Source organism: Myotis daubentonii, chromosome 13 (assembly GCF_963259705.1).
Source record: "Myotis daubentonii chromosome 13, mMyoDau2.1, whole genome shotgun sequence".
Classification (NCBI taxonomy): domain Eukaryota; kingdom Metazoa; phylum Chordata; class Mammalia; order Chiroptera; family Vespertilionidae; genus Myotis; species Myotis daubentonii.
Genome location: NC_081852.1, coordinates 24,263,902 through 24,291,347, shown reverse-complemented (window position 1 = coordinate 24,291,347; position 27,446 = coordinate 24,263,902). Strand labels below are relative to the sequence as shown.

Genomic DNA, 27,446 nt, shown 5'->3' with positions numbered 1-27,446 from the left:
CAGCATGGCATATGCAAATGAACTAGAATGGATTTCAAAAGAGGGAGAGAGCGCTGGAAGGAAGGGGTAATCCAGGGCCTTTTCCTGGAGGGAGTTATATTTGCCTTGATGCAAAAAGGAAAGATGTCAGTATCATAGGAGAATGGTGTTCCACTAATTTTATTTCTCAAATATCCTTCAGATCCATTGCCTCTCCATCTTTCCAGCGACTGCCCTGGTACAAACTGCAGTTATGTCTTGTTTGTTGTCTTTATATGTTATATTTACCCCTCCTCCTCTGTTTCACATTGTGTAAACCCAAATACAGCATTTAAATTCTAGTCAGGGTGTATTTAGTGCTAAAATTAAAAATCTCAATATAACTATTTTAGAACTACTGAAAGTGACACATTAACTTTATTGCCTGGGTGATAACAGTAGGGCTAAAATGAATGGTTTTCTCATTAATTTTCTCATGTAATTTTCTCATAGTCCCATGCCTCAACTTTGACGGCCCATCTTGCCATTAGTCAATAACCTTAACAAGCACAGTAATTACAGTCAATCATGTCTGCTTTAGCTCATTGATTACTTTGCTAGTTCTTTTTCAACTTGTTAATGAAAATTCTCAGCACAGACCTTCGGGGTGACATTTCCTTTATTAATTAACCATCCTATCAGTCCCTTGAATATATTAAACCAGAGCATCTTATATTGAAATTGACATTTACTGTCATTGAACCTGCCTTTTTATTTCAATTTTTTAAATAAAAGATTATTACATTACTTCCAAAGATGAGAGATAAAGATAGAGATGAGCGATAGAGAGAGAGAGGGGAGAGAGAGAGAGAGAGAGAGAGAGAGAGAGGCGAAAAGCTTGCTCCAAGACCAGTGTTAGAGACTGGTTGTAGGAAATTCAAAAGGCTCAAGAATGTTAAAGCCCCATGCCACTTCTAATTCCCAAAAATCTTGAAGTGTTTAGGTATTATTATAGATACATAAGGTGCACCTTACTCAAAAGTAGAATTTTTTTAGAAGTTCTAAAGTGAGAATTACTTTTAGAAACCCCGTAAAACAGCTCCAATTCCTTTTTGACCTCAGGAAAATAGTTATGTTTAACAATTTCCTCTCCCCACCTACCAAATCAATTACCAAATCCTAATGATTTTAAAAATTCTCTCTTCAGTTCCATTGAATCTTATCAATGGTCACCTGAGATACTGATATAGCTTTCTAAGTGATTTTGCAACTGTTAGCATTCTCAGTATTACAACCTCCACCACACCCTAACCCAGCCGTGGGCAAACTACGCCCGTTTGAAATGAATAAAACTATTGAAATAAAAGACCGTACCCTTTTATATAATGATGTTTACTTTGAATTTATATTAGTTCACACAAACACTCCATCCATGCTTTTGTTCCGGCCCTCCGGTCCAGTTTAAGAACCCACTGTGGCCCTCGAGTCAAAAAGTTTGCCCACCCCTGCCCTAACCCCATGGTCGGCAAACTGCGGCTCGCGAGCCACATGCAGCTCTTTGGCCCCTTGAGTGTGGCTCTTAAGCTTTAGGAGTACCCTAATTAAGTTAATAACAATGTACCTACCTCTATAGTTTAAGTTTAAAAAATTTGGCTCTCAAAAAAAAATTTCAATCATTGTACTGTTGATATTTGGCTCTGTTGACTAATGAGTTTGCCGACCACTGCCCTAACCCTACCACTCCATTCTCCAAATTACTATCAGAGTTCTTTCTAAAATACGGTCTGATTATTTAACTATTTTGCATACAAAGTCTTCAGGGAACTCCCAGAATAAAATATAAACTCTTTAGTTTAACATTCAAATCCCTTTGCCATCCGGGCTTTCTCTATTTTTCCAAATACCAATACGGAATGTAGCATACAAATATGCCAAGAACAAGAGATCTGTATGTCGCTGAGTAGTTTTATTTCAATGGTAAAAGCATACAGACACATAGAGTACTTGACAGTTTCTACACAAACCATACTCTTTTTTTCAATGAGCTTCCCGCAAATACCCTCCCATCAATCCATAAGAGTGTCCATTTCCACACACTCTAACCAACCCTCTGCATTACTGAACTTTTTCTTTCTGCCATTCTGATGGGTGAAAAGTGGTATCTTTTAAGAGGCAAAATTCATATTCTTTTAATCATGAGTAATAGTAGGTTCATTTCATTTGTATGAAAGTCATCTGTATACCACTTCCCATACATGGCCTGTCGTTCCGTTATTTTCCCACTGGCTGCTTTCATATTTAACTGTAAGAGCCCTTTATATATTAAGGAAATTAGTTATCTCATACAGATGTTGTCCATCTTTTCCTGCCAATCTATCACCCATTCTTTGATTTTACTTAGGGTATTTCTTACTTAGCAGATATTTATAATTCCTATGTAATCCCAAATACAGAGCCTTGCCCCTATTGGATCTGGGTTTTGTAACTGAATAGCATTCCCTACCCCAAGATGATGAAGAGGATGACAACGGTAACTAGGTAATCATCTGGTAATTCTAATTTCTTAATGTACTCATATTTTCTAGTATTTCTAGTTCTGGATATTTAAATGTGACCCATTTGCAATTGATTCTGATGAAAGAAATGGGGTAGAACCTATTTTTATTTCCTCCAAATGGATAGCTAGGTGTCCTAACATCATATTTTTGAATTTTCTTCTCCTCACTAATTTTAAATGAATTTGATGACACACTCATTAACCATATACTATAGAGAGAGATCTCTATGGGGGGCTTCTATTCTGTTGATTCATAAGTCAATATCTACATTTTTCCAAATGCTATGTCTCTATAAAATTTCCTTTTTATCTCCCCATTTGAATATGTTAGAACTGGTCGCTCATGATCACTATTCCTCTATTTCACAATTTTATCAGCTAATCACACATATCTATTTCTAACACGAACTTTAGAATCAGCTTATCCAGCTTCCCCCAAAAATCCTATTAATTCTCCCAGATTGTGCTAAATATATGGAACAATTTAGGAAAAATTAAACTCTACAAGGACAAGGACAAGCACTGTCTTCCCATTTATTCAGTCATCTTTTATTCACCTCAGTAGAGCTTTAGAGTTTTCTTCCTATTTGTGCTCTGCATTAATCATTATATTCATTCCAATTTATTTTCTCTTTTGTTACAATTACCCATTTGGCCTTGACCTTTCTTCCTTTTACTCTCAGGTAAAAGAAGATAAAGTAAATCATATTCCCTTCAGTTTATGGCAATTATCACTATTAGTCTCTGTAATCCCTCTTGTTACTTTATTCTCTTACAGCTCGAGTCCCTCTTTCTCCACACTGTATCTCTGTGTTTGTATTCTCAAAAAAAAAAATGTGTAGCTTTATGTGCACATATTTTTGCTTCACATAAATGGTATTAGTGTTTTATTTCTCATTCTATCTCACTGTTTCACTGAGTACCATGACTTTACAATTCATTCATGTTCGTGTGTTTACCCTTCTAATTACTGTGCAAATCTCATCCTGTGCATCCACCATACTTAACCTACCTATTTTCACAGCGACAGACACCCAGTGTGCCTTCAACTTCCCCACCATAAAAAGCACTGCAACAAACGCTCTTGCAGTAATACTTAGGATCATGTTATTTACTGGGACAAACAAACCCAAAATTTCAGTGCTTAGCAAAGTAAGTGTCTTGCTCATATAACAGTCCAATGTAGGTATTCCTGGGAGGTGAATATCTTTCCTTCATGTGGTGGTACAGAGAGATCACATAATTTGCCCACAGTCACACAAGAGTAGCACACCCAAAAATTCAAATCTAAGTTGTCTTATTCCACAGTCTGCTACGCATGTCTCTTTAAGAACATGTGTGAATATTTACAGTGCTATCTTTATTACAGATTAAGACCTCATATTGTGTTAGATATTAGACTATTGTCTGTTCTGCTCCTATGCTTTGCTTTTGTGATACTGGAGTGGAAGCAACAAACCACTCTCCTTTGTCAGCTGGCTTGCTGTTGTTGGTTTCTTCCAAGGACACTAGAAAGCAAGAGAGTAGGTGAAATTTGCTTCTTTCTATCTCCTTGCTATTCTTACAGCTCAGCCTATTATCCCATCAGCAACAGCCATCCAGTGTCTGCTCCTCTACACTCCCAGAAATGACCCCTCGACCGGCAGTCCTCTCTCCTCAGACAACTAGGTCCCAGCTCCAACCAGGACCCTGCTCCATGCTTGCAGGTTCTAACTCCAGTCCCCTCCCTGTGTGTTCTCCCAAGGATGATAACTGTTTCCTATTTTCTCTCTGGTTTCGTCGATTTTCAACCCTCCAACACCAATTTAGCCATTTCCCAATAGTCACTTATTTTTATTGAACCTCCTCGTATGGTTTCTGGTTTCTTGACCAGACTCTGGCTGATACACATATACAGTCAATTCTCATTAGTTTTGCTATAAAGTTGCCACAAACACTGAATTAGTGATGCTGAACCTTTGCTTCTAGGAGAAATACAGTTCCTGTGAATCTGTAGGAACAGTATTTCCACTGCAATCAATACTTCGCCTTGTTTTATGTGTGTCTCTGTTTTAAAACACCTAACTTAACATTATTGCTATTACAAACATTGAACTCTCAGCCAACAGCACTGTAACTCATGTCTGAACAAAACTTACCTAACACAAATATATTCTCCATCAAGTACATCACAGCCTCCTTGTGCTTGAGAACATGAGAGAGCACTTCAGCACTGTGTGTCGGTGCCATTTTAAACAGTGAAATTGCCACCATAAAGCACAGGAATGCAGAAAGCGTGGCTCTGAACAGACCATGAAAATGACACATGTAGAGTGTGAGAGCTGAAGCGAGAACACAGAGCATCTCCTTGGGTAGCTGGGAACATGCTTCCGCTCATCAGGCGACTCAAATGTTTCTCTGTTTTGTGCGTGTTGGTAAATGACTGCACAAGCGCTGCAAGTGTCGATTTGAGGTTTACAAACAAATTTTAGCAAGTAGGCGAATTTGTAAATATAGAATCTGTGAAGAATGAGGATAACTATATATATATATATATTCATGGCCTGTCTCCAAAATCTCTAAGCTGTTTAACTGGTCCATGTGTAACATGAAGACTTTTTAATATGTCTTGATATCTAGTATGATCAATCCCCACCCTTTTCTTTTTTAAGGCTGACTTAGCTATTCTCCTACCTTTGCTATTTCATATAAATTTTAGAATAAATTTATCAAACTCCTCAAAAAAATCCAACTGTAACTTTAATTGAAATGGCAATTTTTACATTAATTAAGGAATAATGGATATATACTTATTAAGTTGCCCTGTCTGCTATGGGACATCCCTCCATTTATTCAGCTAATCTTGTCTTAGGTTTTCAATGTATTTATCATAGAGATTTTGTATATTCCTAGATACTTTAGAAATATTATCATATTGTGAATAGGTTTTTAATTATATTTTCTAGTTGGTTCTGATGAATGGAAAGAAATACTATTAGTTGTTTAAAACTGATCTCGTGCCGAAACCGGTTTGGCTCAGTGGATAGAGCGTCGGCCTGCAGACTGAAGGGTCCCGGGTTCGATTCCGGTCAAGGGCATGTACCTGGTTGCGGGCATATCCCCAGTGGGAGATGTGCAGGAGGCAGCTGATCGATGTTTCTCTCTCATCGATGTTTCTAACTCTCTATCTTTCTCCCTTCCTCTCTGTAAAAAATCAATAAAATATATTTAAAAACAAAACAAAACAAAAAACTAAGGCTTAATGTCAAAAAAAAAAAAAAAACTGATCTCGTATCTAGCAATCGTGTAGAATTCTCCTGAGTCTCACACTTCTCAGTTGATTCCTGTATCGTCTACAAAAGATGAAACAGTGCTCCTTGCACATCCCCCTCCCTGCCCCTCAGATGCACCAGCCTGGACCACCCTGCTGGACTTGTTTCCTTTCTTCAAGGCCCAGCTCAAACATTACCGTCTCTGACAAGTCTTACCTGACTGCCTGGCCTCCTACACAACTTCAACCAGTCCTCCTTGCTTGCCACCTCAGTTAAATGTGCCACTTACATGCTTCTATAACACTTTCTACATACCTCCATTCTCCTACTCAGCATGGTGCATCAAAAGTACTTGTTTAGCCGAAACCGGATTGGCTCAGTGGACAGAGCGTCGGCCTGCGGACTGAAAGGTCCCAGGTTCGATTCCTGTCAAGGGCATGTACCTGGGTTGCGGGCACATCCCCACTGGGGGATGTGCGGGAGGCAGCTGATCGATGTTTCTCTCTCGTCGATGTTTCTGACTCTCTATTTCTCTCCCTTCCTCTCTGTAAAAAATCAATAAAATATATTTTAAAAAAATTACTTGTTTACATATGTCTCCACAAAAGAATAAACTCTACCATATCTTATTTATGCTGATACACGGAACACCAAGCATGGTACCTAACATATAATACTCATGGGATAAATGGTTGTGAAGTAAGTGAATAAACTGAGTGGCTAAAATGTTACACACTGCTCATTCAGCACATGGAGAGAGCAAATCGATATTAATATAATCACTTATGTCAGTAACTCATGTTAAATTGGTTTCTCACTTCAATAAATATATGCACAAAATCCCCAAAATTATACAAAATAAAAGTAAAACCCAACCATGCTTCCTTTATTTTTTAATTAGTATTTCAAGTTATGTTGCTTAAGAAATAAGCAAGTTCAGCCCTAGCCAACTTGGCTCGGTGGATGGAGCCTCAGCCTGCGGACTGAGGGGCCTCGGGTTCGATTCCGGCCAAGGGCACATGCCTGGGTTACCGGCTTGATCCCCAGTGGGGGGGGGGGGGGCGGGCGTGTGGGATGCAGCCAATCAATGATTCTCTCTCATCGATGTTTCCATCTCTCTCTCCTTCTCCCTTCCTCTCTGAAATCAATAAAGAAATATATTTAAAAAAAAAAAAAGAAAGAAAGAAATAAGCAAGTTCAGCCCTAACCGGTTTGGCTCAGTGGATAGAGTGTTGGCCTGTGGACTGAGGGGTCCCAGGTTTGATTCCGGTCAAGGGCATGTACCTTGGTTGCAGGCACATCCCCAGTGGGGAGTGTGCAGGAGGCAGCTGATCGATGTTTCTAACTCTCTATCCTTCTCCCTTCCTCTCTGTAAAAAAATCAATAAAATATTTTTTTTAAAGAAATAAGCAAGTTCAAAGATTACAATAAAACTTTAAATGAGCTTATAATTAATAATACACTAATATATACATTTCCCTGCAATTTCTGGGAAATCTGTAATGTTATGATTACAGTGAAAACACAAGTACTACCCTACAAAAGATAACTTCCTGTGAAATACAGAATTTGAGTTTTAAAAAAGAAAAATTAAATAGGAATTTGAGAGAATGCTTTTTTAAAACATTTGTTCCATAAAAATTTGAAAGTTTTCATTTTAAAGGTTAAATTTAACTGTCAGAGAAAGAGCCACGGTTTTTATGAACATGAAATATAAACAACTTAAACATTATTAGTCACAAAAAATAAGGTCTAAGATCAATCTCAGCAACAAAAGTGATTCTAGAGTGAAACAAACACTAATATTACCTCTAAGAGTAACAGCTAATAGTTAGTGAATTTATTATGTCAGACACTGTGCTAGCACTATAGATACAATATAATGCTCACACCAATAAATTATAATTTATACATATGATGTTCACATCTATAAATTACAATGTATATGTAATGTTCACATCTATAAGCAAGATATCTTAGATTACTAGACTATTAGATGAGAAAACCTATGCTAAAAGGGATTTATTTGCCAAAAAGACAAAACTAGTAAGTGGAGAGGTGGTTTACTGACTCCACAGAACCTCTATTAACTGCTAAGCTCAAGTAAACAAGCGCCTGTGTGATGAAATTGAAGGTAAGGAAAAGCTGACCAGCTCCAAAATATCTTCTTCAATCACTTATAGCCTTCAAATCCCTGCTTTTAAAGGCTTCAAGATGGGATGGACAGAAAATATCTGATGGAAGAAGTGAATCAAAAAGGAATAGACCAGAGAATGAGACGCTGAGCAGCCAAGGGCCAGTAAGCTGAGGAGATTGGAAGTACATAGACCTAAAAGAAGTGTCAAAAGGAGGAGGCATGAAATGAAAAGCACAAAATCCAAATAAGTTAACATTGTAAGCAACCACTATTGCCTGCTTTTACAGTTTTACCAAATCTGTCTATGCCTTTTTGGCGACATGAGAAAATATAGTTAAGTATTTATAAAAAATAACATGGTAGACAAGTAACTGCTCCCCCATCCTTTCTTCTAAAAAGATAACCTTCTACAATAAAATTGTGGAAAATAAAGAGAATTAAATTAAAAACTATTAATCAGCCTTGATGCCAAAACCGGTTTGGCTCAGTGGATAGAGCGTCGGCCTGCGGACTGAAAGGTCCCAGGTTCGATTCCGGTCAAGGGCATGTACCTGGGTTGCGGGCACATCCCCAGTAGGAGATGTGCAGGAGGCGGCTGATCGATGTTTCTCTCTCATCAATGTTTCCAACTCTCTATCTCTCTCCCTTCCTCTCTGTAAAAAATTAATAAAATATATTTTTTTAAAAAATCTAAAAAACACACAACTATTAATCAGCCTTTAAATATTAAGTTTACAAACTATTTTTAATGACATGGGCAATGCTTATTCCATAATTTAAGTCAAAAAAGACCAAAGCTTAAAATTGTACAGATACTATTTTCTAAAAATTTGTAAAGTTATTCATAGAAAAAAAGGCTTGAAGGAAATTTTGAGGGAAGATAATCTTTGGAAATAAAAGAATATATATATATTTCCATCAGGATTTCTAGGCCAAGTCCAGTAATTTGTCAAAAGCAACTTTGACAACACTAGGGGGCGCTTAATTGGCGCTAACACTGTGGTTTCCAAACTTAAACCGTGGGTCCTACAGCCTCCCAACCACCTGAAGAGTTGTTAGAACCACTTGCTGGACCCCATTCCCCGGGTTTCTAATTCAGTAGATGCTGCAGTTCTTTTTTAGAAAATGGGCCATTTTAATGTTTTTTACAATAAAATAAATAGTTCTCTTGATGACTGCAGGCAGTTACCTGGGTGATGGTACTCAGAAACATCACAGTAAAGGAGTTTTCCTGATCGGTGCATTGTCTTCAATCATTACAAGGAGTCATTTGCTCTCACCTGTAAGACTGCATTTACGCATCCATCGTTTTCAGGATTGTTGGTAACTGGGCATGTCTTCCCCAAATAGCCCTGCCTCCAGGTGTCACAAGGCCCAACTTGCTCACTGCCACCTCGATGACAGTACCTTTGGGAATAACACCCAAAGTTGTAGAAAGAGGGGATGAGAGATTCTTCTTTACACCGAGTATTGTCAGGCAAAAGGTGGCTTTCAGTTCAGGACGTGTTATGTGGGCCATCTTTTGAAACGCAAGCGCGTTGGCCTTTCATATTTAGGTGGTGCTAGCCATCTCCAGCAAAGCAGACTTGAGTAACCATCCTCTTGCAGGCATTCTTCTTTCTCTTTTCTGTTCCAATAACTTTGACACCTCTGCTTCTCCCTCGGCATGAACTTTGAGCAAAGGGACTTCCCATTTTCCCCACTTTCTTTTTTCATCTTTTTGTTTAATCGTATTGCAAAGTACTTTAGCTCCGACTGTCCCTCTCTGCCCAGTAGGTATGCAGATACTGCTCCTTGTGGCATCTTTCCATCATTCTTTGGTTTGGTGTTTTCTCTTTTTATGCATCTTTTTAAAATATATTTTTTTTTTATTGATTTCAGAGAGGGAGAGGGACAGAGAGATAGAAACATCAATGATGAGAGAGAATCGGCTGCCTCCTGCACTCCCCACACTGAGGCTGGAGCCCGGGCATGTGCTCTGACCAGGAACTGAACCATGACCTCCTGGTTCATAGGTTGATGCTCAACCACTGAGCCACACCAGCTGGGCTCTCCTTTCATTTGTATTTCTCAGCATGGTGTTGTTTATATAGAGCTTAGCCTTCAGACCAATCATCCTTTTTGCCCTCTTTGACCATTCATGAGCCTCTCCCCTTCCTTCTTTCTCTTTTATCACAGTCATCCAAACAATATTCGTAGCACTTAGTGTAACTCAGCATATGAGTTCTGTGGCATGGTTTCCGGAGCCACTGGGTGCATTCCCTCTGTGTGAAGAAGCTCTCAACTTTCAGGTCTCAGAGACCCACCAGCCAACTCCACACCACTCGCAGCAGGAAAGGGAGAAACTGCATTTCTCACACACTCACAGGCGATGCCAATGCTGCTGCCCGGGGAACCACACTTGGAGAACCACTGGTCTACATAATTGATGATGATATGTATGCACATATTTATATATAGATACATTTAATTAACATGCAATTTAATTTATTATTTTATTATATTATTCTAGTTATTTTCTATTTAATTTACTATCTGTAACTATTAATAATTATAGCTGGGTGCTAATTTATAAAGCCCCATAGTTACCTAGATCTGTTAGGTCTACCTGTTGTCATGTGGGATTTTATTCCCCACTGGGGGAAAATAGGCCATCTGTACATTTGGTTGATAGGATGAGACAACAAATCTGGCCCAACTACTATCCACGGCTAACCAAAGCTGGCGAGAATCTGCTCTACAAAGAGGATGGTGTTTCCTTACTAATTCCTAAATCTTACTTACAAAATGAACAAAGAGCTGTTCATAAGAAAAGCAGGAATATGAAGGCAATCTAATCTTTACAAATGGGGAAAATGAAAAGATAAAAGCAGTCTCTGGCACTTTTCCTGCTCTTTTTTCTCACTGTCCCCCTAACGGCATCAGAAATTACTCTCCAGGAAATCTCTCCCACAGTAAGCCCTGTTCAAAGGAGACTCTCCATCACAGAATGACAGTGATGATCATTCTATACAGCATGTGACCAACAGAAGCATAGTGTGCTGCTGGAAAAAAGCAGAAACATTTACAGATCTATGAACTTATTTGATAAATGAACCATTTCTCGATGAGATTTTCCTACTCGCTAGCCCGCATTTTCAAAGTTCTGTAGCAGTACTTTTCTAAATACCCTAAAACAAAAGCCATAAAGACAATATTAATCTAATTTTTTTACTACATCTGTTCTAATTTAATTTCTGCGTTGCTAGATTCAAAGAACACTATGGCAGGAAGGACATGAATATCCTTTTGTAAATTTCTGATAGGAAAACTATAAACTCTGTACAATGTATTTTTGAATGAACTGAATGATCAGAATATTATAATTTGGCTCATTTCCTGAGTGACTGATAGGTTAGACCAAGTTTATGTTCTAATGAAAGAATCAGTGTCAAGATTTGGCAATCCTTTTGGGGTGAAAAAAAAACATTTGAAACTACACAGAGGTGGTAGTGGCTGAAAAACAATATAAATGTACTAAAATGCCACTAAATTTCTCACTATAAAATGATCAATTTTACCTCAATTTTTTAAAGTATGTCAAACAAAAACTGGCAATACAACTTTCACAATTACCAAGTCCTCGCAAAACTCTTGCTCTTGACATTCTAAAAAACTTCTAAAAGAAAAATGTTGGATTTCTTACGTGTAAACCATATGGACAAATAATCTTAAATGCTAATCTCCCAATTTGATTGGTGTCCCCCACCCACCTGGTTCTTCCTTTATTCTCCCAGGAACAGAAGGGACAGTCCGAATCTGACTGCACATATGTTGTTCATAATTCCAGGGAAAACCTCAGAAATTTCTGAGAAAAACTTGACACATGTACGGCTAAAAGGCAGAGGTACGCAGGTTACTTCTAACTCGATCAGATTCCGGAGGCCTGCCTCTTTCAAAATAAATACAAAGTTAAGCCCTCTTCTTGGCATTTATTTTAAAAGAATGTTAAGACTTCTTGTTAAACTTTGATAAAACTTACAATGTTTTACCCAGACACACTATCAAAGATATGCATAGTTGAAAAATATATTTCCCCCTCATTCACCCTTTCTGAGGAAGCTACTGGGCTACATGCTCCCCTAAACTGAGAAAATAAACTGTGAAAGAGGAAGATGTGACCCAGGAAACAACAGAATACATTAAAGGAGAGGATGACAGGTGAACAGTAGGCTTAGGAGCAACTGGTCCAGATTGGAGCAGAGAAAAGAAGAGCTCTAAAAAGGATACCCGGATGAAAGAAAAAAGGAAAGAAGAAAGGGAGGGAGGGAGGGGAGAGGGAGAAAAGGGGGGAAAGAATAGTGAAGGAAGAGAGGGAGAGAAATATAATAGATAGCCTGATGTGTTTAAATATAATGCGGAAGCCTGGCAGATGTGGCTCAGTGGTTGAGCATCAACCATGAATCAAGAGGTCACGGTTCAATTCCCCGGTCAGGGCACTTGCCTGAGTTGCGGACTCAATTCCCAGTAGGGGGGTGCAGGAGGCAGCCGATCAATGATTCTCTCTTATCACTGATATTTCTATCTCTCCCCTTTCCTCTCTGAAATCAATAAAAATATTTTTTAAATAAATAATAAATATAATGAGAAATTTATAGTTCTGTCATAGAATTTAGGATGAATTGGTAATAATCATATAGAAAATTAAGCAGACAAAAAAGAATAATATAATCATTAATTCCTGGGAAAACAAAATTCTCTAGAGAAAGGAAATTTAATCATAGTATAATATGTGGCTTAGCTATGAATAATAATTACATAATCATAGTAATATAAACACTGAATATTGTTTTAACCAAATATCACATAATTTAAAAGATAAGAGACAGGAAAAGGAGAAGTATATTTAAAAAGCTGATGGCTTATATTTCATAGTAAATAGCAAAGAGATAAAATCTGAAACTAAAAATTTAAGAAGCAGTAGTGTAAGAATATTATTTAGAAAGATGGAAGTAAATACCAGAATAAACAACTGTAAGAGTTTAGGGTGGTTATCGTATCTGGAGAGTGAAATCTGAGAACAGGGAGATGGGGCAGGGAATACTGTATTTCTCATACTTCCCATCATACAGTAGTTTTCTTTTAGTAAGTATCACTAGATGAAAAGTAAAGCTTAGGAGAACCAAGATGGCGGCATAGGGTAACGCCGGAGTTTGCTGCTTTGAACAACTACTTCAAAAGTGAAACTAAAAGACGGAACGGACATCACGCAGAACCACAGGAACGCTGGCTGAGTGGAAGTCCTACAACTAGGAGGAAAGAGAAATGCATACGGACACTCAGAGGAGGCGCAGTGCTGAAGTCAAATTCTGAGGTGCGGAGTGCACGGAGCGGGCTGGCGGCGGAGGGCGCGGTTGTTGTTTTCAATCGGGAGGGAGTCGCAGACTCTGAGCTCCAGATCCCGGCGAGTCTTTAGGGACCCAGACTCAAACAGGAGAAGCGGGACTGTCTGGCTTCGGTCAGAGTGAGTGCAGCTTTCTCTCCGAGCTTTGCAGCGGGTGCTGGGACTCAGAGAGGCAGAGCCCCTGGGGACAGGACTGAGCACCGCCATAACTGCTCTCTCCGGCCCACCCTGTTGATCCTGTTCAACCCGCCCCGCCCAAGCCCTGCACAGAGGCATCTGCCGGAGAGCCTCAGGCAAAGGCTAGATTAGCACCTCCCTAGAGCACAGAAGTTCTCTCACTGCTGACACAGCTGATTCTCATAGCCACTTGGCCTGGAGGTCAAACCCTCCCTAATATTAGCTACAACAATCAAGGTTTAACTATAAGACTTCAAACAAAGACCACTAGGGGGTGCACCAAGGAAGCATAACAAAATGTGGAGACAAAGAAACAGGACAAAATTGTCAATGGAAGATATAGAGTTCAGAACCACACTTTTAAGGTCTCTCAAGAACTGTTTAGAAGCCGCCGATAAACTTAATGAGATCTACAAGAAAACTAATGAGACCCTCGATGTTATGTTGGGGAACCAACTAGAAATTAAGCATACACGGACTGAAATAACGAATATTATACAGACTCCCGACAGCAGACCAGAGGAGCGCAAGAATCAAGTCAATGATTTGAAATGCGAGGAAGCAAAAAACACCCAACCGGAAAAGCAAAATGAAAAAAGAATCCAAAAATGCGAGGATAGTGTGAGGAGCCTCTGGGACAGCTTCAAGCGTACCAACATCAGAATTATAGGGGTGCCAGAAGATGAGAGAGAGCAAGATATTGAAAACCTATTTGAAGAAATAATGACAGAAAACTTCCCCCACCTGGTGAAAGAAATGGACTTACAGGTCCAAGAAGCGCGGAGAACCCCAAACAAAAGGAATCCAAAGAGGACCACACCAAGACACATCATAATTAAAATGCCAAGAGCAAAAGATAAAGAGAGAATCTTAAAAACAGCAAAAGAAAGAAACTCAGTTACCTACAAGGGAATACCCATACGACTGTCAGCTGACTTCTCAACAGAAACTTTGCAGGCCAGAAGGGAGTGGCAAGAAATATTCAAAGTGATGAATACCAAGAACCTACAACCAAGATTACTTTATCCAGCAAAGCTATCATTCAGAATTGAAGGTCAGATAAAGAGCTTCACAGATAAGGAAAAGCTAAAGGAGTTCATCACCACCAAACCAGGATTATATGAAATGCTGAAAGGTATCCTTTAAGAAGAGGAAGAGGAAGAAAAAGGTAAAGATACAAATTATGAACAACAAATATGCATCTATCAACAAGTGAATCTAAGAATCAAGTGAATAAATAATCTGATGAACAGAATGAACTGGTGATTATAATAGAATCAGGGACATAGAAAGGGAATGGACTGACTATCCTTGGGGGGGAAAGGGGTGTGGGAGATGCGGGAAGAGACTAGACAAAAATCGTGCACCTATGGATGAGGACAGTGGGTGGGGAGTGAGGGCGGAGGGTGGGGCGGGAACTGGGAGGAGGGGAGATATGGGGGGGGGGAAGAGGAACAAAGTAATAATCTGAACAATAAAGATTTAATTAAAAAAAAAGAAAGAAAAGAAAAGAAAAGCTTAATTGAAAAACAGTTTGTATAGCCCTGGCCAGGTGGCTTAGTCTGAAGTGTTGTCCTGTACAACAAAATGTTGCAAGTTCCATCTTTGGTCAAGGTGCCTAAGGGAATCAACTGATCAATGTTTCTTTCTCTCTCTCTTCTCTCTCTCTCTCTCTCTCTCTCTCTCTCTCTCTCTCTCTCTTCCTCTCTCTAAGTATATGCTTGGGTGAGGATTTAAAAAAAGAAAGAAAAATAATATTTATAGATTTCCATAATATGAACTGTTGAGCTTGTATTTTAAAAATCAAAGTACTGTGTTTAAATTAAAACATGTTTATGAGTAAGTTGATGTTTCTTCACTTAAAATCTTATTTGAGCATCTGATAGGACATAGTCTTAGAAAAAGTGTCATAAAAATCATAATTTTAAAAACCATTGTTGATCAGTAAAAACCTGTTACTAATTTCACCCAAGCTGAGATGCCCCTTTTCTATGCTCTAAGCACTTATTATTATATAGATACACAAATATAATTTTCTCATTAAAAAAATACACTGTTTTAGGGTAAAAAATATAACACTTTATTCAGAGCTTATTGGTAATACAGTGGCCCTACATCTTACTACATATTTACTTGAATAATAAGCCAACAAAACAAAAATAGGCAGAAGTTTTATAATCAAAATATTGTTCTAATAGAGTATGAAATTAGATAAAAGAGCTTCTAATTTAATATCTCTCACAACATATTCGTTTCTCATTATTTTGTCATGGTCCAGAATATTAAGACCAGAATATTAAAACTGTGCAATATAACTTACCAAGAAAATATTAAGATTTAGGTTAAAGATGACAAATTGAACACACCTTTATCTGCCTTCCCTCTCAATATGCCATTAAAATTGTAGACTTGAGCAAACAAAGTCAAGTCCCTAAATGATCAGAGAGCAAACACACCAAACCTGGAACAGTGTTTAGGAGAAAAATGCACAGAGAAGGGAACAGATTCCCAGTCCCTGCTGCCCATTACATAGCAAAAAAAAATGTAATTGGTAGCTATGTAATGTAAGTACTTGCTCAGAAAGAAAAAAATCAAATAATGCTAAAGGAGTTGGAATGAGTTGCTTAGGTAGCTCCATTATTCACGTTTATTTAAATTTCTAATTTTTAGATAAAAGCAATATCATGTATACCTTAAGCCTACATAATGTTACATATCCATTAAATCTTAATTTTTAAAAAATAGGAAAATGACTTCAATAGACATTTCTCCAATGAAAATATACAAATGGTCAATAAGCACATAAAAGAGCTCAGCATCATTAGTCATTAGGGAAATACAATTCAAAACCACTTCCCATTTACTAAGATGGCTATAATTTTTTAAAATGGAAAATAAGTAATGGCTAGAATGTAGAGAAATTGGAACCCTCAGACATTGCTGAGGAAGTATAAATGGTACAGCCACTGTGGAAATATGTTTGGCAGAAGCTCAAAAAGCTAAACATAGAACTACCATATCATCCCACAATTCCACTTCTCGGTATATACCCAAGAGAAATGAAAACAGGTGTTTGAAGACTTGTACATGAATGTTCACAGCAGCAGCATTCATAAAAAATAGCCAAAAGGTAAAAACAATTTAGTGATGAGTAGATAAACAAAATGTGGTATACCTGTACAATGGAATATTATTCATCCAAAAAAGAAATGAAATTCTGGCCCAGCTGGCATGCTCAGTGGTTGAGCGTCGACTATGAACCAGGAAGCCAAGGTTCAATTCCCAGTCAGGGCACATGCCTGGGTTGCGGGCTGGATCCCCAGTGTGGGGTGTGCAGGAGGTAGCCAATCAGTGATCCTCTTTCATCATTGATGTTTCTATCTCTCTCTTCCTCCCTCTTCCTCTCTGAAATAAAAATACATTTGAAAAGAAATGAAATTCTGAAACATGCTAACCATGGATAAACCTTGAAAACACTGAGCTAAGTGAAATAAGTCAAACCCAAAAGGATGAATATTGTACTATTCCACTGACATGAGGTACAGACAGAGGCAGAAAGTAGAACAGAGGTTACCAAGTGTGGGGGTAAGAGGAATGTAGAGTAATTGTTTAATGGGTACAGTTTCTGTTTGGGATGAAGAAAAAGTTCTAGAATGGATAGCTGTGATGGTTGTACAACGTTGTAAATGCACTCAATACTCTGGAATTATACATTTAAAAATAAACTGGTAGATTTCATGTTATGTATATTTTAATCACAATTTTTAAGGGCAAGTAACTAAAATATTGTCATAACACAAACACACAAAATTTTGAATAAAATAGCAATACATACTATACCATGGATGAACCTTCAAAATATACTAAGTGAAAGAAGCTGGACCAAAATAATCCACATATCATATGATTCCACTTATATGAAATTTACAGAATATGCAAATCTATAGCAAAAGATTAGTGCCTGCCAGGCTGGGGTTGTGGGGGAATGGGGAGTGATTAACTAATGGGTACAGGGTTTCCTTTTGGAGTGATAAAAATATTCTGTAAGAGATAGTGATAATGGTTGCACATCATGAGTGTATTGGAAGCCGCTGAAATGTACACTTTAATGGTTAAATGGCAATGACGTCATTAGGTGATAGGAATTTTTCAGCTCCATGTCAATCCTATGGGACCACCACTATATACTCAGCCCACTGTTGACTGGATGTCATTATAACTGTACATTATATACAACTGGATTGTTGTAGACTAGAGAGCAATTCTCCCGACAACCTTGAAGAAGCCAACTACCCTGCTGCCGAGAGGTTCTACATGACAAGATACAGTGGGCAGCTTCTAGACAGGGGTGGGCAAACTTTTTGACTCCAGGGCCACAATGGGTTCTTAAACTGGACCGGAGGGCCGGAACAAAAGCATGGATGGAGTGTTTGTGTGAACTAATACATGTTAACACTGCTGCTGGTGAAGGAGCGGAGGGGAGAGCAAGAGAACCCTCCGCTCTTTCGGCTCTGCGGGCCGGATGGAACAGCCGAAGGGGCCGGATCCAGCCCGCCGGCCGTGGTTTGCCCACGGCTGTTCTAGGAGCTGAAAATGTTCCTCCACTGACAGACAAGTCCTGCAACTACCGGAACTGGATTCTGCCAACAACTAGTGATCTTGAAAGAGGGCCCTGAGCCTTAGATGACACCACGGTCCCAGTCACCATCTCGAGATCTGGTGAGACCCACAGTAGAGGACCCGGTCAACCCAGGACCACAGTCATGACCACACTCTCCTGACCCACAGAAACTATGAGATAACAAATTCATCTTGTTTTTAGTCACTAAGTTTATCATAAATTGTTGTATAGCAAAATAAAACCAATATAAGTCATATGCTTACCCCTTGGCCTGAGAAGCGTGGGCTACCTTAGCAGCTGAAGTAAGGTTGCATCCAAATAGGGAGGGGAGGTCCCCCTTAAGCAAAATTTAAATGTCGTCATCGGTTAGGAGGATGGATACTGGAATAAAGAAGAACAAAAATGATCCAAGACAATATATTTGGTATCTGACATCTCATAGGCCTTCAACATTCAACTCAACTGTCCCCTACCATTGGCTCTGTCTACTGCCACATACACACTTCTTAATCTACATGACTCTGAGCCAGAGACTAACAAAGAATACCTGAGGTCAACAGAATCTAGCAGGAACACTGGACTTTTATCTTCGTAAATTTGCCCCTAATTAGTTTATCTCACACTGGGCAAGCCACTCAGGGACCTCAGTTTCCTGTTTGTAAAAAGGGGGATTGAGCTCTGACCAGTTTGGCTCAGTGGATAGAGCGTCAGCCTGCGGACTGAAGGGTCCTGGGTTCAATTCCAGTCAAGGGCATGTACCTTGGTTGTGGGTACAACCCCAGTAGGAGGTGTGCAGGAGGCAGGTGATTGATGTTTCTCTCTCATAGATGTTTCTAACTCTCTATCCCTCTCCCTTTCTCTCTGTAAAAAAAATCAATAAAATATATTTTTAAAAGGGGGGGGTATTGAACTAGCTTTATTGTTTCTTTCAACATTAAAATTCTATGGGGTTTTTTAATTTAAAGAGAGAGCCCACCAAAATAATTCAAAGTACACTTTGATTTGCCATAAAAGAACAAAGAAATGCCATATTGCTCCCAAACACATGCCCATCCCTCTCAGTATTCCACCTCCGCAAGCGGCATTAAGAAAGGTTTTTAGAGAAAGCCATGAAACATCTGCCTTCCACACCCAAATTAGCTTAATAAAAACTACCACATCAAACAAACAAACAAACCAAGAAAACTACCACATAAAAGAACAGAATCTGGGCGTGGCATGGAGGAGAAGGCAATCAGAACTACCAGGGGACCTTTACAAGGTAAAATGTCCATGGTGCAAGTCAATGTTTTGTGATATTGTTGTCATGAATCAGAATGTATTTATATTACAATTGTGTGGGAAGATACGGATTTTACTTCTTTTCCCTTATTTGCCACTCACTACACTCATTGGCAATGCTAAAGACCCAATGTTAGATGTAAGGAAACTCACACTTTTTGAAAATCTAATCTATAATGAGTGTGACCTCTTGGATTATTTTAGCAACATTATAAGTCAGGAAAAAAGCATTTTGGGTTTTTGAAATGCCTACATTCACTCAAATGAGCTGAAAATTAAGTGTGAAATGTATTTCACTTTTGAAAAATTGCAAAGAAATGTTAATCACAATTGTTCTCATCAAATACACATTGACTCTTGCAATATATTTTTTTCTTTTGCAGTGTTCTTTTCTCTTCAACAACCACAACAACAACAAAAAACCTCTAAGTTCTCGGGCCTCAAACAGCTTAAAAAAAAACAAAAACCTCTCAGAGTAGAATTTTTGGTTGAACTATTTTTACCATAATCAATTCCCATTACTGTCAAGCTTGTAAGCAGGTCAAGAGAACGCTTTAAAAGGGAAGAGGAGGTTAAGGAGGAGAAAGAGGACTTGATTTATGCTTTTGCCATCCTTCCAGCTCTCAGCCAGACAGGCTGGAGACATTTCTGGAAGTAATCTCACCATGGCTGTCCAAGGAGAACTGCAAGTTCAATTCACACTTGTATTGGCTGGTGATGATGGTACTGGAAAAACGGGTTTCATGAGCGTCAGCTGACTGGTGAATTTGAACTTGGGTGTTGAAGTCCACCCCTTGTGTCCCATACCAACAGAGGACCTATTAACTTCAATGTATGCGATACAGCTCGTCAGGCGGAATCTTGTGGACTGAGAGACAGCTATTACATCCAAGCCCAATGTGCCATTACTCTGTTAGATGCAACTTCGAAAGTTACTTGTAAGAATGCTAGAGGCCCAGTGCACGACATTCGTGACCTCGGTTGGGGGAGGGTCCCTCAGTCTGGCCTGTGCCCTCTTGAATGCAGGAGCCCTCGGGCAATGTCTGACTGACAGCTTAGGCCCACTCCCTGCAGGGGACATCCTAGCCGTGAGCCCGGCTTCTGGCCCCCTGTGGGAGCGCACTGACCACCAGGGGCCAGCTCCTGCATTGAGTGTCTGCCCCCTGGTGGTCAGTGCGCATCATAGGGACCAGTCATTCCACTGTTCGGTCGATTTACAGATTAGCCTTTTATTATATAGGAATCCCAACTGGCATAGAGATCTGGTGTGAGCGTGTGAAAATATCCCCAGCATGTTGTGCGGCAACAAAGTGGATCATGAGGACAGGAAAGTTAAGACAAAAATCAATCGTCTTCCACCAAAAGAAGAATTTGTGGCATTTCTGCCCAAAGTAACTACAACTCTGAAAAGCCCTTCCTCCGGTTTGCTAGAAAACTAACTGGCCCCCTAACTTGGAGTTTCCGCCATGCCTGCCCTCGTCCCACCAGAGGTTGTCATGGACCCAGCTTTGGCCACACCGTAGGAGCATGATCTGGAGGTTGCTAGGACAACCGCTCTCCCAGATGAGGGTGAGGCCCTGTGAGGAAAAGAAGCTGGAGCCCAGCTCACAAGTCCTTTTATAGGCAGCTGTGCTGTGACGTCAGTGCTGCAGCGCCTTTGCCACTTGGTCATACAGCCAAGTAAAATGTGTGCTTAATCTCTGGGGTACGGAAGGAGATGCATGGGCTTGAGAGTAGACGCGGCCGTTAAAAAAGACCTTCATTTCTTGGACCTGCAGATGTAGCTGTTTTGGAACACCGCTGCTTCCTTACTGAGTTTCAAATATCAGACTGCTAGTGAACATCACAAGTCAGTGCGCAATCGTGTTTGTCACCGTCATTCCCATTCTTTCTCATTTAGACTCAGAATAAAACTGCACTTCAAATTCTTTTTTTAAAAAAAAGGAAGAGGAAGAGTTTTCAGTAAATATTATCACTCAACTGCACAGAAAAGAATTCAAGATCGAGATACAACTATGAAAACAGTAAGATTGAATTATAGGTGATCTCAGGGCACACACTGAATCTAAGAACAAGATAAAAAGACAAAAATGTCTTTCTTTTTGGATAGCATCTATTGGAAACTTGCAAGTAAAGCTCGTATATGATAAAACGTGTGCCTAGGAATGTCGATAACTGTGTTCCATGGAATTCATAGTGAAATTGGAATGGCTTGTGTTGCTGCCACAGTTAAAACGGAGGTAAAATTTCTAAAAGCAGCAGTCTCAAACTGGATAAAACTTATTCTTACAGTTTTCCAGTATCTTGCTCCCCTTCCACAATTCAATCGATGTAGACTTAGCAGCATAACTTCGTTAAGAGAAATAATATTGAAAAGCCTCACGAAAATTCACACAGCTATCGCGGTCATTTAACATCCAAAGCCCAGCATGTTGTGTGGCAACAGAGTGGACATTAAGGACAGGAAAGTTAAGACAAAAATCCATCGTCTTCCACCCAAAGAAGAATCTGTGACATTTCTGCCCAAAGTAACTACAGCTCTGACAAGCCCTTCCTCCGGGAACAGGCAGGAGAGCAGATCAAAGCTCAGGGATCTGCCTTCCTGCCTTAATATGAAATGGAACATTATGGGAAAGACGGCGAAGTTTCCACGCACAGTTTTAGAAATTTAAACCAGTAAAGGTTGCGGCCGGATCACTCATCAACACAGACAACCTGCCACCCTTGGAGCCCACGTGTTGCCGGTATGCGCTGCGCATGCGCCCTGGCGCCAGCCTCCCAGCCGGCGGGCCCCCAGTCCCCCCGACCCCACCCCCACCCCCACCCCCTCCGTTCTCCGAGGGGGCGGAGGTCAGACCGCCCCGTTTCCAGAGCTTTAAAGAAAGAACGCAAATAAGTCGCCTAACGCAGGAACTGCACTTTGCAAGGGAGGAAATGAATAGCATTTAAAGATCGATGCAGACCTAACGCAGAACCCGGCTCGGGGACCACCTCCAAGCCCCCCATCACGTGAGAGGCCTGAGCCCACACTGGACCCCGATTTCTTCCCGCGGGGCCCGGCGGGAACGGGGTCATCGCGAGAGGAGAATGGCTGCCCCGACGGGAGCCCGGCAGGGGGCGCCAGCCGTCCGCCACAAGGGGAGGGCTCCGGGCGACGCCGGCACCGCCACCACCGCGGGAGACGCTCCGGGAGCGACACGTCCCCTCGCCGCCACTGTCCACGGCGCGGGCCGCAGCGCCACGCGGGACGGGCCTTGGCCTCGGCCCTCTCTGACCTAATCGAGGAGCGGGAGGGCAAAAGCCCGGCCCGCGACCGGAGCGGCGCGAAGGGCAGGGTTTCTAAGGCCCAACTGGGAAGCGTGCCCTTAAACTAAACGACCGGCGGCAGGTTCGAGTATTCCTTGGCGTCCACGCAGCAGCCCCCGCAGCTTCAGGCTCAGCCCCGCCGCCTCTGAGAGCGGAACTCCGGGAGGCTGTAGGCCCCGCCTCCTCTCGGTCCGGCGCGTGCGCAGAGATGTTAATATACTAAAGTGTCCCTGCCTTCCTCTCTCATCTGTAGCAGCGATGGCCGAGTGGTTAAGGCGTTGGACTTGAAATCCAATGGGGTCTCCCCGCGCAGGTTCGAACCCTGCTCGCTGCGGAAGCGGGCGGCTTCTTTTTTTTTTTTTTTTTTTTACTACGGATGCTTTAAAATGATAGCCCTTACCTTCCCGTTTCCTTTCCCAGACGTGCTGGCTAAATGAAGCACGTCTACAGAAAACTTGAATGCGCCAGATAAAGGACAATAAATGGCAGTGCGACAAACACACTGTTTACACTAAAAGATAAAAATCGTCCTTTATTCTAAACGGTAAGCTAACAGTTTTAAAATCTTGTTCTTCAATGTGAACAGCATAGTCGCAAAATAAAAATATAAATAGTTTTCAGGCTATGACAATCTAAACAAGCTATCATCTCTTTAAAACTGATAACAAGGCTAATGCTCCCTCTCCTTCCATCTCAGGATTACCTTCAGCGGTTCCCCCACCACATCCAAAAGTGGTGTGAAATAGGAGATAATAAAATCGTTTGAAAGTTCGACTTCTAAACCATGAGATTATATTCACATAATGGAACAATATGCACATAGCCACTAAAATGATGTTGATGACATGGGAAGGCCTTCCCAATGCATTGCCAAGTGCAAAAAGTTGGACAGTTTGGAAAACAATTTATATTATGATCACATTTTTGTTCAACAGTTCAGTTGTGTGACGAGAATGGGAGAAAAAGAGAGATGGGTGGGGGGCTGGGAAGAAATAACAGTAACTTTTATCTCTGGATGGTGGGATTTAAATTTTCTTAACAGTTTTTACACTAGTTTCCAATCATATATAGACCCAGTGTTTTCTTAATAATAAAAGAAAATTGTGAGGTTAGTCTTTGAGACCCTGTACAACCCCTTCTGCTCCCTTTCCGTCCACCTTTCCCTGTCTCCCTCCCACCCCATACTGTCCAGATGTCCTTGGGAGTTCCCTGGCACCTCACAGCTGGAGACAGCCTTCTGTGATACCTGAAGTACATTCCCCCACACAGCCCCCATCCCCCTAGATACAATCACCACATTCACATCTTCAGTCCATCCTCCCTACCCGATCCCATCCTCTTCTGCCCCCATTCAAGTCACTTATAAATAACTGCATGCGTTTCCTAGCTCATCTCCTTCCCTCTTTCAGTCAGGATCACACTGAGCTGCAAATGACGGAAAACCCAGCTCCAGTGACTTAAACACATAGGGCAGTGGTTCTCAACCTTGGCTGCACATTAGAATCACCTGGGAATCTTTTTAAAATCCTGATTTCTGGGCCTCATCCTCCAGAAATTCTGTTTCTTTGTTATGGGGTGGGGCCACAACATTAGTAACAAAGACACCGAATTTCCGGAGGATGAGGCCCAGAAATCGGGATTTTAAAAAGATTCCCAGGTGATTCTAATGTGCAGCCAAGGTTGAGAACCACTGACATAGGGGTTTCTCTCAAATCTGGGAGTAGGCACTTCTCCGATGGAACAGCGGACAGGGTTGTTGCCCTCTTTCTGCTCTGCCATTCTTAATGCACTGACTCTAGTTTGACCAAATCTCTGTCCCTGTGGCCAACAGAGCCCAGGCTTTGTTCCCAAGATTATTTGATGCTGATCATAACCTTGCCTTAATGCTTAAATGAACGGTCTTGCAAGGCAGAAGGAGGTGGGTGGGTCAGGGTGCTGGGTCGGGCCAGTCTGAATCGGCTCTCTGTGTCGGTTTCCCATTCCGCTTGCCCAGGAATTTCCCTGGCTTCTAACTCTCCTGCCTCACTTACATGTGTATCCTGGCACAGTCCCAGCTCCTGTGCAAGGCTGACTTGAGGGTTAGATTCATTTTAGAAACTAACTTATTTCTAAAATGCAGGCAGAGGCGTTCAGAGATGCTGTTATCTGTAGCTTTTCCTGTTCCTGCTTTTGCCATGAAAACTAGCCACGATTGTTCAGATCTACTTGTGACAATGTGATTTCGGTTTACATTCATCCAGGCTTGGAAAATGACCACTGCTCAGGCAGATGGAGGCTTCCCGAGCCCCTCATCTCTAACACACTATCTTAGCACCACCTTCGAGTGGGATGTCTTTCTAAATTATTCTTTGTTTCTCCCCCACCGCTTTTTAAGATTCGTTAAAAAAAATAATAATAACCATCTAACCATTTTTCTCAAGACGGTCTCTACAAAACATGCAGTCTGTCACTCACTGACTAAGCTGTATTACCCTATTTCAATATTTCATTTACTCTTTTTTATTACCTATTATTATTACTACAGCATTTGAGAATTTCTCATTAGAGGGAATGTTTGACTATTGGGGAAATAAAAAGATATTTTCATCTTCCCAGCAAAACCCACCACACAAGCTATAACATTTCCCAGTTATGACTCGTCTGCAATCCCACTGATTCTGGTGGGTGCTATCCACTTTTTAAAGATGATTAAATTATCAAACTGCTTGTATGTGGTTATTCAGGCACGGTGGGGCCAACAGATCAGGAGAAGATTGCCACTGAAAAGATCATGTGTTCCAATTCCCACGGGGGGGGCGGCGGGGGGGGCATGCCACACCCAGGAGGTCAAAGCAGGTCTGCCTGGGGATGGGGGGGATGTGGGCTAGAGTACAGTGGGGCCTTGACTTACGAGTGTCCCGATTAACGAGTTTTTTGAGATACCAGCTGTTTGCATTGAGTTGATAGAGTAATTTGAGTTAACGAGCTCGGTCTCGGAACGAATTAACCTGGTAAGTCAAGGCCCCACTATATTTTGGTTCCTGAGGACAGAGCAGGAAAGGCAGAGGAAGCAGGGTGAGGGGTGGCTAGTCTGAATGGTTTCAGCGGGCTGTGGGGCATAGGAGTTGTCCCTAGCTGTCTGGTGCCTGGTCTTGGGGTGACTAGGGCAAGGGGTTAGGGCCCCCAGTGTAAGAGCTCCAGAAGGAGGGGGTGAAAGTGTGAGTTCAGGGTTGCTTCATGGCAGATGTGAGGCACGCTTGCCGGTGAGTTGTTACCTTGCAGGTGAGTTGTTTTCTGTCTTTAGATACTGGCTAGCTAGCCCATGGAAGGGGCAGTCTCCCCAGATGTCAAAGCATCAGAAATACAGAATATATGAAGGCACGATGTTTTAAATATAAAAAATAACATTTTTAACGGAATTTTAAATCCATTTCCGTCAGTAGCTCAGCAGGAAACAGAGCACACTCCATTTAGGACCATCCTAGGTAGGCTTGTTACGAAGGTGAGGAGGGGGTGCAGAGAAACCACAAGGGGCAGCAAAGTGTGTCACCGCCCTCAAGAGGGGCTGGGTGCCCCCCAGGATGCAGAAGAAGAGAGTTCGGAGGAGGAGCCGTGACCTTCCTTTAGGGGACACACAGGCTAAAGGACCCCAGCAGGGAGGGCTGCACCTCCTCACGCTTCTCCCTCCCCCTGCCTTCTCCCTGGGCCTCCCCATCGGCCAAACTCAACCAGTCAGCCAACACAGCGGGGGGCGGGGGGGAGGGGGCAGGACAGAGAATGGGCTGGAGAGGAGATACCCGGGACTCTCCCTTACATAAAACTAGGGAAACAAAGAAATAAAAATAATCACCCACACTCCAGCATTTTAACATTCCAACTTCATCACCGTGGCATATTCCTTCCTGTTCTATATGTATATAGTTTAATATACAGTTACATTAAAAGTTAAACTGACTGTTTCAAACCTACAGAGATGCACAGAAAATAATACAGTACATAGCATATTCTATATTTCTTCATTAGAATTATTTCGTACGCTTTTGCTGCTCCTCTGTCTTCATAACCATGGTGTGTGATGGCTCTGTGATACACGACACGGCAGCCGTATCAGAGTTAATGAGCAACTGTTGCACCCGTGGGCTCCTTCCTTGTTTCTAAATCCTAATGTTAAATAATGTTGTGATGCACATCTTTGAGATAAGAGCCTTTTCCATATTTTATGTTAATTCTTTAGCGTCTATATCTCTAAGAATAAATTTATACTGAAGCAAAGTACATGGACAATTTCACGGCTCTACATACATATTGCTAAATTACATTGCTAACGAGTTGTGCCCGAGTACAGTGCCAGCAGTAATGCATGAGAAAGCTGGGATCACGGAACCCTCATCTACGTTGAGTATTACCGCGTGCAACCTTTTTTTTTTTTCTTCTTGGATAATTTAGTAGGTAAGAACACTCCTCGTTTTCATTTAGTTTGCATTTCCTTGATTACTGCCAGAGTTTCTATGTGTTACCACATGTGTTTACTAGTTGTGTTTCCTGTTTCGTTCCTGACTTTCTACTGTATCAGCTATTGGTCCCTAAAGCTGTTGCTGAAATCGACCCTTGGGGGAATCCTTATTGAAAACAACTGAGTGTCATGGATGGTAAGAGAGCAATTTCAAAGGAAAGAGGCGAATGAGTTTCAAGCTGGGGGTTATGGTCTTCATATCTACTTTTGGAGGAAGTGTATCATTCTGTAGAGTATCAGATTTACCCACCCTCCCCTAGTACCCTTCTTTCCCCTGCTCCAG

At 41.1% G+C, this 27,446-nt stretch overlaps 1 non-coding gene and 2 pseudogenes across 1 annotated transcript; 2 read left to right on the top strand and 1 right to left on the bottom strand.

The window, feature by feature from the left end:
• Positions 1-8,839: 8,839 nt before the first annotated feature.
• LOC132214530 (ribosome biogenesis protein NSA2 homolog) lies at positions 8,840-10,138 on the bottom strand (annotated as a pseudogene).
• Positions 10,139-20,030: 9,892 nt separating this feature from the next.
• Positions 20,031-20,948, top strand: LOC132214529 (GTP-binding nuclear protein Ran-like; annotated as a pseudogene).
• A 1,975-nt stretch (positions 20,949-22,923) lies between these two features.
• Positions 22,924-23,005, top strand: TRNAS-UGA (transfer RNA serine (anticodon UGA)). The gene has a single exon. It is a non-coding gene; the product is annotated as a tRNA-Ser (tRNA).
• The last annotated feature ends 4,441 nt before the right edge of the window (positions 23,006-27,446 follow it).